The 15,494-nt window shown below is 35.5% G+C and overlaps 1 long non-coding RNA gene across 2 annotated transcripts in view; it reads left to right on the forward strand.

Annotated features, from left to right (window-relative positions):
• Positions 1-5,927, forward strand: part of LOC149078667 (uncharacterized) — a 31,302-nt gene extending 25,375 nt beyond the window's left edge. For both annotated transcript variants that reach the window (XR_016193831.1, XR_016193832.1), the window contains exon 3: positions 5,628-5,927. This is a non-coding gene — a long non-coding RNA (uncharacterized LOC149078667). The remainder of the gene's footprint in view (positions 1-5,627) is intronic.
• The last annotated feature ends 9,567 nt before the right edge of the window (positions 5,928-15,494 follow it).

A 15,494-nucleotide genomic window follows, 5' to 3' on the forward strand; every position in this document is an offset into this window, starting at 1 on the left:
TTTTGTAGCACCATGGTCATTTTCTGCACACGAGGGCTAATTAGACCGGTACCTACAATTTATTGCCGATTCCGAACGGTAGGCTTGTTTTTTATACTCGTCGAGAGGTTGGTGCACTAACCCCTCGATGGGGGACTCCCTGCGGTAGCAATTTTTTGCCGCGGTCAAGTCGCCGTTTTTTTGTTGTACCCCTGTGTCAGGAAAGTTTTCTGACAAGGACGAACCGGGTATCGAACTCGCGACACCTCTAAACATCCTTTGGTACTTTAGGCGAGTATCTTATCGACCGGGCTACCGCGCCCCATCTATGCTTGACTGAGCTATTCATTAAATAATTAGTCAACGGATTGAACTTTTGTTTTCACCGAATCCAATGAAGTTATCTATTCCTAATGACATTTTATTCAATTTTATGCAATAAATTTCTATACAGTTTAGCAAATTAAGGTAAGATAAGTAAGTAAGTATTTTATTGATATACAATCAAGGATGGAAGATAACTAATGTGCATACAAGAAGAAAAACAACACAAAACCGAAATAAAACACACGCATAGAGAGAAAAAATTAATCACAACCAGAGCAAAAGAAATGAATTACTGACGCGGGAGAGACCAAGTTACAAGGGGCGGGGGAAAAAACCACATACAGAAACAAAAAATAGGTACAGTATTACAAAATAGGCAAATATCAAATGGTCAAGGGGAGAATCATGTAGATTTAAACAAAAAAAGGAGGAGGGATATTATGTATATACATCGGGGGAAAAAAATAAATAGAAATAACATCATGTAATGACCGGGACCGGCCTGGGACAACGGGGTGGGGGGGATCAATTGTGGACTTCGAAGAACGTTTAAGGTAACATAAGATAATTTTATTTAATCTACTAAAACACAACAGCCACAAAACATTTCGTGACTGAACTGTCTTGTGAACCCGCAAAAATAATAATTGATACATGTTTGTCACTCCCCCCCACCACCCCACATATACATGTAAATACACATACATTCATAATATAAAGATATAAGTGGCAACAGAAATGGAGCTGATAAATTAAAAAAAAAAAAAAAATCAGCATTTAGAAACATATGTAAGATGAAAGGAGATTACAACATGAAATACATAATTTAAATTTTCTTTAGTTAAAACCCATGATTTTCAATTTATATAAAAAAAGATGGTGTACATGAAGATTTTTCAATTATTAACTGAGGAAATAGATTAAATATTTTATATTTTGGGAGCTAAATAAAGGAAAATTTTTGGAAACGAGTTTTTTTTTTATTATTTTTTTGCCTTGCTATCTGTATATAGTGTGGCGTCTAAAATTTTTCATCTCTTAGCAAAAATAAATCAATCTCATCATATTATGGTTAACTGACGAATCAATTTATGTAGTAATGAGTTCAGAAGTTAATCAAATTAATTTGTACAAATGGTAGAAGATTTTAGTAAAGAGTGATCTCCGTCCGAAATTAAAAACAACATTTTTATTGATTTGAACACAGATCTGTTTACATCGAAGTTGAAGGAAATTGGTTTTAAAAAAGTGTATATATTATTTTAAAATTGATATTGTTGATTGGTTATGAAGGGAAATATATTCAGAAATCAAGCTACGTAATGCTGCTGAGGAAATTAGTTAATGGAGAAACATATACTCCTTCAAGAATATTAAGTATCACGTTGGAACATGACGAAAGATTTTGAAAGACACTCAACATGTAAGTTCTCGATACACAAGGAAGTGAAATTTGAATGAATAATTTAAATATGAAAAGGCATTTTTTTTTTAATTCAAGTATATTTTATTCAAAATATATATAGTTTTGCAACTTCTCTCTAAATTATTTTATATACTATTTGTTATTCAATAAATTCCGTACTTGCTATCACCGAAAAAAATGTCATCGCCAACTCAGCCAATTATTGCAAAAAAAAGTAATTAAACTGTATTGTGTATTTTACATTAATGAATGTATGCCGCATATTCCAAGCACTCCCACGTTATATTTGAGATCTCCTTAGAAGAAATATAATACAAACAACCATAATTCTTGGCGAGACGATTATTTACTGCAGAAAATGTTCATCCATATTTACCAAAAGCAAACTTCCTAAATGTATAATTCAAGCACCTCGGTGCTATTAATTAATTGTAATTAGCATTACGTACTTCAGTAATTGAATGAAAAAAAATATTTTATTAATGAGATTTTATTTAAATATTTTATGTTTAGTTTACGCGGCGAGCATTCTTTTTTCATAACTTTATTATCCGCTCATTAAAGTTTTAATATGAAATTTTCATGATAAAACTTCATTATGTTTGAAATAAACCTTTTTTAGTATATTTTGTTGGGCAAAGAAAGAAAACTTTTTCGAGGATTCTTTTCTTCATTTGCATTAATTTAAGTGATACGATACAGACACTTCTTCATTCGTGAATATTTTTTTAATGTTTTTCTTCTAAATGAATGGCAACTCATTCAGAATAAAACGACTTTGAAAGAAGGATTAATTTTGCAAAGTAAACATGAAGTTGATTAATTTCTATGATGAATTCATTCAAAACGAATAAATAAAATTACCATGTACGATGACACTCACACATATATATATTTATTTATTTATTTAATTCAACTGTTAAATTTATTTCAAAAATGTAATCCAGTATAGCTTCACGATATTTTTTTTTTAATTTATTCACCGTAGTATCGTTTGAAGCTTACATGGAAATATTTCATCACTATTATAGAAATCATTGTCGAATATAACGAGTGATTATCGAAATGGGGACCTCCATGGGTTCATAGAATGGGTGTCAGAGCTCAGTGGTGAACATCAAGTATGACTAAATAATAAAAATGAAAAGATGTATGCCATATTGAAACACGTTGGTCAGCATCTGAAATCTGGATTAAAATAAAAATTTAGGCCTCTTCGCTCACAATTTTTTTTAATGTACTGTTTTCATGTTGCATGTGCCTGAATACGGCTATGCACATATAGTGTATGCATATGTATAAACACTATACAGGATGCATAGGTAACAAGACGTATATGGCTTACTGGTGAACCATTCATCTTAGAGGCATACTTCCAATTAGAAAAGTATCCAAATATCGTGTAGAACCGCGATACGTCATTCATGTTGTATAGTTATTGAAATAAAATAACTTTTTATACCGTCTCCGAGTGCCCGAAAACCCAATTACTAAGTTGTTGCTCTGTCTGTCCTGATGCCAACTAAAAAAAAAATTCCCAATTCTAAGTGGATCCACTGAGATATTCGATTTCGACAAACGGAGGAAAGTTGAAGAAAACAGCATTTAAACCATTTTACCCGCATTCAACGCTGTTTTTCCTCCAACTTCCCTCGGTTTTTCGAATTCGCATACCTCAGCGTGTATTTCACTTAGACGTGTTGGAATATTTTTTGTTGGCATCAGGAGAGACAAGGCAACAACTTTCTAATTGGGTTTTCGGCCACAGGGTGTTCGCATAAAACGTTAATTTTTATTTTATTTTGATAACTATGCAACATGAATGATGTCTGAGTTCCACACTATATTGGGATACCTTTTTCTAATTAGTCGTATGCCTCCAGGATCAACGGTTCGCTAGTGAAATGTTGTGAGTACTGTTACCTATGCACCCTGTATATGTTTTACATAAGGTGTTTTACGATAACGAACCCACTTACTTATCTGGATGGTGATAAAATGGTCATATTTCGCTGAAACTTGGTATTTAGGCTGTCAAGACCTATTTGGATTTCTGGTGATTTCCAGGTAATTTCTGACTTGGTGGGTTCATAAAAAATACAGTCCAACGATAAGCAATAAATATTTTCCTATTCATCTCATGCTATTTTCCTATTCATCTCATGCTATTTTCCATCCAATATAACCACCTACGAAGAACATTCAATCACATACAACGTCAGAACTCAGCTCTGTCCGTTTTTTGAATGTTTACGAATTCGTTTGAGATTTTTTTATATACAAAGTTCGATATAACGACCTCTCGTAATATACCGTCAAAAAAACAGAATTCAACCGTTTCACACACATTCAACGCGGTTTTTCCCCCAACTTCCCTCCGTTTTCGAATTCGAATATGTCAGTGAATATTTCAGATAAAAGTGTGTTGGAATATTTTTTGTTGAGATTAGGCAACAACTTGTAATTACATTGTTGAGCGCAGGGTGATCGTATAAACAAAGTTATTTTTATTTTTATAACTATCCAGCATGAATGGCATATCTGAGCACTACATGTTATTTGGATACTTTCTCTAATTGGAAGTATGCTCTAGGATAAACGTTTAGCCAGTAAAATGTCATACGTCCTGTTACTTATGCACCCTGTATAGTTATGGTATCGGCACTTCGCAAAGTGGCTGGCAGTTCACGATCATTTCACGGACTGGCCATTGTCTGCGAAGTAGTTTGCTCCATTTTACGAAGTACCCAGGATTCAGACATTGGTCATGACATAAACTATACTACATTTATTATCATTTCCCCCTCACAAAACACGTCTCCTGTAATTAAGCACACAAAATTGAAATAATTTATAAAAACTTAAAGTGACATTAGAACTATTGAAGTTTTGTTTTAATATGGCATTCAGTCATTTATTCATTTTCCATTTCGTTTATAAACTTTTAAGAGAAAACATCGGAGTTTAAGAACATGGTTTTTTCTGTATTTAAACATAGGGTTTTCCGGTAAATGTTTATTGAAAAACATCACATAGTGTGATAGATATACGCGCGTTTCTGATTATATACTATTATATATAATATAGTAAAGAGTATGAACTGATTTGTCTAAACAGTATGTAAGAAATATTGAAGACTTTTTCCTCTCATGAGAAGAATGTTGAAATCAACAAAAATTTACTCACACGAGCACATTGTATTAACGCAAATAAGATACCGATTTTTCTATATTGTTTCTAGTTTTTAATTGAGTTGTTCTATTTTAGAAATATATGGCATTCCTATTTGTTATGGGCATCTTTTTTTCTTTTTTAACCACCTCACTGGACATTTTGCCTGTTGTGTCCTTGTATTTGTAAGAAGGAAGTGACGTTTATCGGCGAAGGGTATTGGATAAAGCAGGCTCGACTCTTGAAACAAGTATCTAAAATGTTTTTTTACTCAGAAAGAAAATTCAAATGTGGGGCCATACGAAGTATTAAATCATCTCAACTTATGCAGATAAGTGCCTCAATTGTTCCATGCGAATATAGGGTCCTGCCTCTAGCACCTTAATACAATAATAGTTATAACATTTACCCGCTTAGTATGACTCATTTTCGTGGTCTCTACTCAAAGTAATTCTCTTTATGATTTTCCATTTGAAGTGTTTTCCCGCTTACAACGTTTTTGATGATGGTTTTTTTTTAAAAAACGTTATATGTGGGATCCTCTGTACATGTAGTATACGATATAAGCATTAAAAAAAAATAAAATGTTTATATACTTCTCCCGAAGTTTTTTTCTATAATAACTGTTGCAATACATATTAGACGCATTGTATATTGCATATATTTTCAGTTATTCAATGCACATTCCAATGCCAACGAATTTTTTTTTTGTCTAATATTGCAGGGCACCGTCTCGGTCACATGAATAAATTACTAAATGACCAGCTGCAAATGTTACCATTGAATCGCATGACCGAGAAACCCGAGCAATAATCACCGAGTACCAGAAGAAACGCTTACGACGCAAATTGCAATTTTTCTTTGTTTTTCTACTTGAAATATACAAAGAAAGACGTAAGGAGAAGAAGAATATGAAGACAATAAGAACTTTCCTCGGAAGGAAATGTGGTTCCTATTGTTTTGTCTTTCTGCAAATAATCAAAGAAAGAAAGAAAAAAACAACTCATTAAAGATGCACGTAAAAATAGCAGTAATTACGATTGTTTTTAGTTTTTTTTTTTCTAGAATGAGATAATAAAGATGGTAAGAGAGAAATAAACAAAAGTTACTGTAGAAATATTGTTTTTATTGCTACGTTTGATCGTGTGTGTTCGCTAGTTATTCAGCATCAGACCTTCAAATGTTATTTTCAGTTCGTAATATTAGATTCGTAACATTTAATACTGAATTTAAAATCTTTATTTTCAGATATGGAAATCAGAAATTATGTATTGTAATTTACGTTGAAAAACATTTGGAATGACATGGAAACTTCTAGAAAATTATAATTGTTTTTGGTAACTATGGTTTGTGCGCATATTGTCACGTATTGAAATTTCGTGTTAGTCTAAATAGCAATACTTTACGTATACTGTAATTGACTTACATGATCATACATATAATTTACTTATAAATTATACTATGATAATTATAACTCTATCATAATTAATTATAGTTAAATATATATATTCATCTCACATATCTGTAAAATATATGAGTTTTTTTGGTGTATTGCATTTTGACTTGCAGTACCCATTGTTTTCCGCGACAGGCGATTTTTCATCAATTTCAGCTGTTATGACAACTTTACTTGCCTTTGATCATTTTTTTTCGGTATCACATATTTTGATCAGCCCTGGTATCTGTGTATGATACTTCCCCATGTTGTGATATTGATACTTTTTTGCTGAAACAACTTTCGCAGGCCGTATGAATCCTCTTGGCCCACTGGTCAGATTTGGTACAGTCCTGATCTTTAACGATAATATTGACATCCAACTTCGCTAAAAAATGGCTGATAAGTTAGCCTTTAGTTTCAATGAGCCCTACCATAGGTCAGGGCTGGACAAATCGCAAAAAAATCTAAGCGTTGAATTTTTAGGCGCAAAAAAATATTTTCACCCGTAGAAAAAAGACTTCTTTTCACATCTTCAGGGCATATTGACCCTATTTCATGTTGACAGATATGCAGCTATAAATTCCAAACATTTTGTGCTGCTCTCGGCGTGAAATTAAGTTATTATACAAAGAAAATTTTAGGCGCCAATACCAATTTTTCACTCGCCATGGCGACCCGACGCCTGGGATTTGTCCAGTCCTGCAATAAGCCTTTCACACGCTTTTCAATCACCAGTTATGGTTAACTAGCATTTAATAAGGAATTTTCTCTCCAGAGGCAAATATTTATAGCCCTAGAAAAATAAATTGGCTAAAATAATGAAAAGCATCCCATTACCTTCATTAATACCCTTGCAATGCTATTATGATTGTAAACGTATTATGAAGTTAAGTTTCATCCCATGAAAAGTCGAAAAAAGAAAAACGGATTAAATCAAACTTGATGCGTTAAGATTTCAATCACATCAATCCTTAATTACCTTCTAAGTTATTATTTTTCAATGGTGGTGCTTATAAAATAACCAAAAACGACGGAAGAGAAAGTGAATGAAATTCTGTAGCGGTGTGTGTGTATATAGATAGATAGCTTCCACACCCAAAGTTCTAATATACATGAATAAGGTATGAAAAGTGAGAACAGAGAGGGGAAAAAAGGCCTTTATTAAGTCAGATATTAAAAATAAAGTTCTTCCAGAGTTCTTTTATAATCGTGCTGCATATTTTTCTAGAGAGAGAGAGAGAGAGAGACGCTTAATAATCCTCCAGGCTAATTACCGCAGCTAATCATTCTCTGTAATTACCTCCGCTAGTTCCCGGAACAGGTTTTTGGCATTTTCCCGAAGAAAATTTACTATTTTTCATATTTGTTTCGGAGGAGTGATGGATAACCATGGGGGCCTGTAAAAATGCGATGAACATCTCGAGTTATGAAGCTTTTTGATGATGGTGGCGGTGGTGATGGTAGGAAAGCACAGTATTTGGTAAAACTGAAAGGAGGTAGAATGGTGAAGAAAGTGGGAACAGATTCACTCTCTCTCTCTCTCTCTCTCTCGCACCATCTTTCCTAGTTACGATGCGTGTGTTGCCGCTGCTGCTGCTGCCAGCCATGGAATCAATTTGGGGGTCCATTGTCGTCTTTTGCCTCTGCGTTCAGCTGATTTCGAGAAGGGATTGCTCATCTATCATGGCCGCATCCAATCACTCCTGTTCTCTCGGAAGTATTGAAGTGGGCTCGAGACACTGGCTGTGGGGGATAGGAAGGACGGATGCACACAGTATACGCTGATGGTGGTGCTAGTACCAGGAGGTGCGAGGAGGGTTTACGTGGTTGTGATAGAGGCGGGCATGGAAGACGCGTGTGAGAGATATGACGGAAGGTAGGAGAAGGCAGAGTTAATCACCTAAATTAGGCCTAACCAGTTTAATCTCGCATTTGCAGATAAGCGTTTTCGGAGTATGTGCATCCCATCGCTTTTCTACTCCCTTCCATCTCTTACACCAGTGTCTTCTCCAGGGTTATTCACTCCTCTCTAGCGCGCGCATAGGCTACGCCACTGTCGCTTCTGTGTTTGTTTTCGGTAAATCTTTGTCGTCCATCATTCGACTCAGTAAAGTGTGATGACAGGTGTTGAGGTTTGAAAAATTAGAAAAGAACCTCGACGTGTTTATCGGTGCATGTCATCGCTATACTTTGGATATGCAAGATGGTGTTCCATCTTACCTAGGTCCGAGACCTGTCAGATGGATAGGGTTTTTATTTTTATTTTCTGAAAGGGCAACGCCGTTCTTCTGAACCGAGGATGATATTCATGGGCATTTTTGATGGCAATGCATACATATAGTGTCCGGAATAACTTGTCACACGAGAACGGTGAGATCAGCAACATGTTGTATTCGTTGGATAGGTAGGCAGAGATGAATGTGGTGGTGATGATCGATCGCGCGACGTCCAGGTATGGTATCCAATGGCTCTGTCTGTGGTCAGCTTTCAAACTTATCTGACGGATGATTTCTAGAAACTGATGCGTGAGAAACCTTCTGAAAAAAAATAGCAAGATATTTATTTATTTATTTTAGACGTTGAATAATTCTAAAAACAAATAAAACTTTTATTGGCATAAAAAGTAAGTTTAAATGTTACTTTCGTTTGGATAAACTGCATTATTATTATTTGCTTAAGAAAAAAAGACAACTGTTTTTACTTTATTGCAAAACAGGGATCCTCAGCTTTTTTTCAAATTTAAAAGCCAGTATTTTCGTTCGTCATCACATGTACAGCACCAATGTGGTCTGAGACGTACGCACCAAGAGGCATAGGAAAGTCTATGCCCTTCCCCCACCCCAATACGATCAAAAACTGAAAATATCTTTATTAAGGAAAACTAAATTCGTATCTTCAAAAAAAAATTGTCCTTTTATCTTTATTAATCATCTACTGTTACTTTGAAATGCTTTTGAAGCATTTACATAATTCAAAATTTGTCTAGTAGATTCTCCAAAACCTTGCGTGACCTCCTGCAAATATCGATCCTATGTATAACCATTTACATGGCAACTCTGAAATCTTTGATTCTTGCATTCAATGTGAATGAGAACTTTAATTCCGACGTCTGTCGATAACTCAAATACGAACAGAAACACAAAATCTGACACTTAATTGTAGAAACATATATTCCCACTCCAATGATAAAATCACAAAACCTCAAACCAATCATAAAAACACAAAACCTCACACCAATGATGACAACCCAAAATCTCATACTAAACAAATAAAAACAAATTCTAACGCAGATGATGAAAAGAAAATCTGACGCCAATGATAAAGTACAAAATCTGACACGAGTCGTAAAAACTCAATTTCACTTAATGATGAAAACTAAATCTCCTACTTATGATAAAAACACAAAACCGGACACTAATAATGAAAACAAAATCATCTCGACACTAAAAAAATAAAAAATAAATAAAAAAATTGCACTTGAAAAAACGATAAAACAAAAAAAACTCATGGTGAAATGAGATAAAAACAAAAAATTCCGACATCAAAAACGATAAAAACAAAACAAAAAATCGGACGCTAAAATGATAAAAACACAAAATATAACGCTGTCATCGAGCACTCTTGGGTTAATCCGCGAGCAACATGTTGAAAATACCTGACATAATGTCATCAAATCACCCAAAACTAGTTTCGAGACTACATATACAGCACGAGTTTCATAAAAGTTTATTCCGCTTTTGCCACGAAGTCAGTAAAATTCATATGATTATCTATAAATGTGTTTTTCGCATTTATACGCATATCTCTATGTTCATATTCCAATAAGCTAATACTCTCCACAGATAACATTACGGCCAGTGTCAATGTGTATTTGCTTACCCATAATAATCATACCGAGATATCAAGTATAAACATTCCATCCATTCATGGCTCCCCCCCCCCTCCTTCCGTAAATTTTCATGTGCATGAAAATATACATCGGATTTATTTCACCTCCATTCGGACTTCTCATTACGTTTCCCGGAAAATCCTCGGTAGAAACAGATGGAAAAGCGATGTTTTCGAAAATACGGTCCGCGCTGTCTCGCCCAATTGTATTTTGAATTCGGACGTAAACGTGCGTATTTGTATGTATTTTTGTAATGTATTGTAATTTACTGGAAAAACATTTCTTCGCTGACACACGGAGTAGAGAAATGTGTATGAATAATTCTATTAGTGTTTATTGTCCCGAGCAAACAAAATTATCTCTGACGTGAAGATTTTATACCCGCTTCTCTTCCCATATTACTTAATCAGAGGAATTTTCGAACAATATATAAAACCCTATCATTTTTCGCTAAAAACGCGACAAATAGTATTCGTACACCTCATGAATAACCACGCATATCGAGGAGATAACCACGAATTGAGTTTTCAGACAGTTTTATAAATCATCAACCGTATTATATATCCCCACGTGTCATTTTAAATACAGTTTTCGAGAACGCGTCTAGACATAATGATGAATCGCCATTTTCCGAAACGAGTTTCATTGTCTGCTGTTTACGCGTATACACATACGTAAGACGAATATAAATGTTCATTATGATGCATCATCCACGTATACTTTAGCGCTCATCCACTAGTTCAAACTTTCAAGAAGTCCAGTAGCCGAATATTTAAAGAAACAGCCAGGGAAGATTGAGGACCTCTCGCACCACGTTATAGTTATGATCAAGAAGATAGTTATAGAGATGAAATTATGGGGTTCCCGTGGAGATTAAAATGTAAAAGATAGAGAGAGAGGGTGAGAAATAAAGAGTAGTTACAAAAATATTGAGAGCACACTCGCTAGGTATACGAATAACATGGCTGTTTCTCCGTTGGGGAGATTCCACACGGAACTGAGAGAGTTATGCCATGTGGATGTCACTGAGTCGATCGATTAGCAGGAGCATCAATTTTAAGGCAACCCATTACGGTAATGATCATTTCCATCAAAGCCACCTTTTCACCGTCTCCAGGAACCTGTTTGCGAGTGATTACCCCCTGTGTTAAGCAATCCATTATCAACTGCCTTCCGATATAAATTATTCGTGGACACTAATTTTTGAATAAACTCTTCTCTCTGAGCTGTTTCCCCAATGATTGGTGCAGCTAGCTCTCGGATAGGTGCAATATCGTGTGAGTTTTATTTCTGCATCTTTCAGTCTATTTATTTGCAGGTTGTGTAGCAGTATTGAGAGAGATGGAGAAGATTCCAGATTTTGTTCGATTCTGCTCTCATATTCACTTTACAAATAGAACGGGGGAGTGGGTTATAGGGGTGGAGAAATATAGGGTGTCCCATAAATCCGTTGATGGTTTTAAAAATTCAGGAAAATTGAAAGAATTGGTATACGGTACTTGAATGATGTTTTTTTTTTTTTGCGGGGAAAAAAATATTTATTCAAAACTTTTGTCGATAGTGGGTTACATGCAGCGCCCTCTAGCCGACTGACTGGACCTGATCCTTTCTTCAATCAATCTCTTGTATGCCCGAAAAATTCATAAAGCCTCTGCCGGTGATCCTAGGCTGACGTAAATAACTTCGCCAAGTGTGCTTTATTCACCAATGTCAACATCACCATGAAAACCTTATGTGAGCGCCAGGAACAGGAAATTTCAGAAATGAGCTTTTATATCTTACAACTTGCATTTTATAGGACTCTGATTTGCGTATTTACACTGATTTTGCTTTGATGCACCGCTCTCTCTATCGATAAAAATTTGAACTTTTTTTTTTCTACACCGAAAAAAAAAAACACCCTTCGTGAGAATAATTTTTTTTTCAAAACCTCATTCAAATATACCAATTCCTTCAATTTTTATGGATATTTTAAAATATTTATGAATTTATGGAACACCCTATATATATTTACCCTGGGAATATACAAATTTTGTCCGGGAATATATTTGTTTCAAGCGCATGCCCGACGCTGGCATAAAAAATACTGATTCGGGTAAAGCTACTTTTTTACCCAATTCTAATAGTACTCGATACATCGCCCGTAAGCGCCACCTGTCAAGGACTTTTCAACTATTTTTCCTTTCCATTATTACAAAAAAAAAAGGTCCGTTGGATATCTACATTTTTGGACATTCATCCAGCCCGCTACATGTTGTATGGCGTGGCATCTTCAAATCAATATCAAAATGCCGTGAATGCTTGTAGTAATTTCATACGACTATAGAATAACATTGCACACATGTGCAATCAATTTCAGTGTATAAAACTGTATATCACTACAAATACTTCGGTGCACTTTGAAAATTGTTCCCTCTTAAAATCCAGAGATGACTAAGCGGTGGTCTGGAAATGATTACCACGAATTTATTTCTCATTTTTATGTCTACCAATCATTTTTTTATTATATAAATACAAATGCAAAGGCCACAACAGACAAAATGTCCAACGAGGTGGCTGAAAAAAGATGACCAGAAAAAATATGGATGTCAATATTATATAATTATATTCTGATTTACGAATGTTTCAACAGCTGAATGATGTGCAGATTAATTCACGAAAAGAAATTCAACTGCCTCTGCAGGGAATCGAATCCACGTTATCTCACTTGTCCAGAAAGCGCGCTAGGCCACTACGCTACGAAGAGAAGAAACCCCTTTTCTGAAATCACCGTGACATCATCTTCGGATAAGTCTCCATCTGGTGGCAGTGTCAGCAATTGTGGGCTTTCGCCTGCGTTAGGGTGTGAACATAGTGCATCCGTATTTCGGATTCTGGAAACCCTCGTCGTCTCCTATTGGTTAAAAACCCGAATTCAAACTTTTTTTTAGCTTGAAATTCGGGTTTTTAACTAATCGGGGACGACGCGGTTTTCCAGAATCGGAAATACAAACACAGTATGTTTTAAGTCTGACTGTCCATGTATAGCTCTAAGGAAGGAGGTCCGTTGTCTTTGTAGCGTAGTGATCTAGTGCGCTCACCCGGCGAGTGAGAGGACGTCGGTTCGATTCCCTTGCAGAGCCAGTTGAACTTTCTTTTCTCTGAATTCATCTCACATCAGCCAGCTGTTGAAACATTCGTATGAATAGCGGAGAGTGATGACACACACACACACACATCTTCGAATGAATATATAGTCTAATATATCAGTCAATGAGATAAAGTTGTGTTCAGCGGAGGATTCAAATTGTTTTGGAATTTAGATGTCCGCGAGAATCCAAATCATGAATGGTGAGGCCGCTGCTTCAAACGACAACGTCCTCCCCCGCACTTCTGCTTCGATGCTCTATTAATCTATTTGATGCGGGAAAGCTACCAAAACTTTCTCAAAATATCCCTGGCAAAGCAAATATTTCTGGGCGGCTGTGTCTCAATGATCTCAGTCTAAATTCAGAGACATAAGCTAGTAAACAAATCCGGAGGTGTTAAATCTGAGAAGCGGAATGGCTATGTCAAATCGCCAAGGCGAGAAATCAGAGACCATTCGAATTAGAGGTATGAATTTTATTGAAGTAGACTGATTCGAATCTTCCAAATTGTGCAATGGAGAAGAAATTCTGTAAAATTTCTTATCAGGGCTCAGCATTCGCAATTACTGTACAATCCTGGACAAAGTAGCAACACGCGATAAATTTGTTCGTGTGCATTGTTCACCATACCAAAACCTTTTGCTTTGTCTTGCCACCTTCCCAGTATAGTCCAAAATTTTCCAAGCCATTAGTTTCATCTGCACTGACCTATGCTCAATTGCAGTGCTTCTCAACCTGGGGTGATGTGACTCCTTTCTTTGTGGACCTGGAAAATTCGGGGGGGGGGTGAAAATCAAGGAGCATGACAGTTAGTAAACGAGGGATCACAGAGTTGTTTTTTTTTAGATTAAAAAAAAAAATGAAGCTTTCGAGTGAAATATGAAGGAAGAGGAAAAAAAGTGTGACTTGTGACTATATTGTATTTTTCAGAATCCAGCAGAATTACCTGGTCCGGCATATTGCATGGACCCATACAGGCATTTTCCAGGGACCTCGTTTTCGTGAGAAGCCTACATGTTGAGATCTAGTACATTACTATGATTTTCGCGAGTGAGTGTGTGCCGGCCGAGCTATCCCACTTTCAGCTAAATATGGGATGCAGAACGTCATCTTGCCTTTTCGGCAGCCTGTCATAGAACCGCTACGAGGGGTAACTTGAAATTATGCTCTACGCAAACTCAGCTCTTAAAATTAAACTAGCTCACAAATCAAAATCAAGGGCCCGGAGATCGACCGTATTTATAGTTTCTGTTCACTTTCAATTCAGTCAAAAAATCAATTCAATAAATGTAATGAAGTGTATCGCTCATGAATCAGTGTCTGCGGTGAAAATATGGTTGAAGGGGATGTCACGAGCAAAAAATAGTTAAGACACACCTCTCTTTCAACCGATTCGAGTTTACCAGTCATGCACACGTGCATTCTGACAAGATTCTCAAGTCGAATCGAAAGGTACAATATGCATGTTGTACATTTTATCAAGCAGATCATTTTTGTTTTCCCGAAAAAAAGATTCCACTAAATATTCTTTTAGTATGTTGTTGCATACGATCCATTATCGTTAATGTAGCTAAAAGGCAATTGATCAATTGCAAAAAAGAAAAATTTTGCAGTTTTGAAAGAAAAGATCCCCCTCGTGGTTGTAATTTTAAGGCAAATAAAGATTCGACATCGTCTACATGGATTGTGACTGGATAAAAGACAAAAGGAACTCTTCAGTATCTATGATGTTGGAAACATTAACTTCAGAGGAAAAACAAAAAAAATGACTACCTGATAGTCTTAACTATTGCTCTCGAACAAATCCCAAGGATTTATAGATCAGCAACATGTAATTATATGCTTGTTTATCCCTGTATTCAAAGGCCTAATTAGTGCCTATGTTCACTGTCATTTGCATTCTTTTTCGTCTTCAGTTTCGTATATATTTCTTGGAACATGTACAAATGATGCGGTAGTTATAAAATATAATTGCGGAGAGAGAGAGAGAGTTTATTTTATTTATTTATTTATTTTTTCAGAAACCCTTTTGTGCTTTTGTGAAGAGAGTATCAATTACCTTTTGGAAATCTTATTATTATTTTTCTCTGGTATTATATTCTTGTTATTACTTTTCCCGAATTTATTTTGTGCGTG

The sequence above is a fragment of the Pholcus phalangioides genome, unplaced genomic scaffold (genome assembly GCF_987345545.1).
Source record: "Pholcus phalangioides strain wild (caught in Gottingen) unplaced genomic scaffold, Ppha-v1.0 ptg000013l_1, whole genome shotgun sequence".
Lineage (NCBI taxonomy): Eukaryota > Metazoa > Arthropoda > Arachnida > Araneae > Pholcidae > Pholcus > Pholcus phalangioides.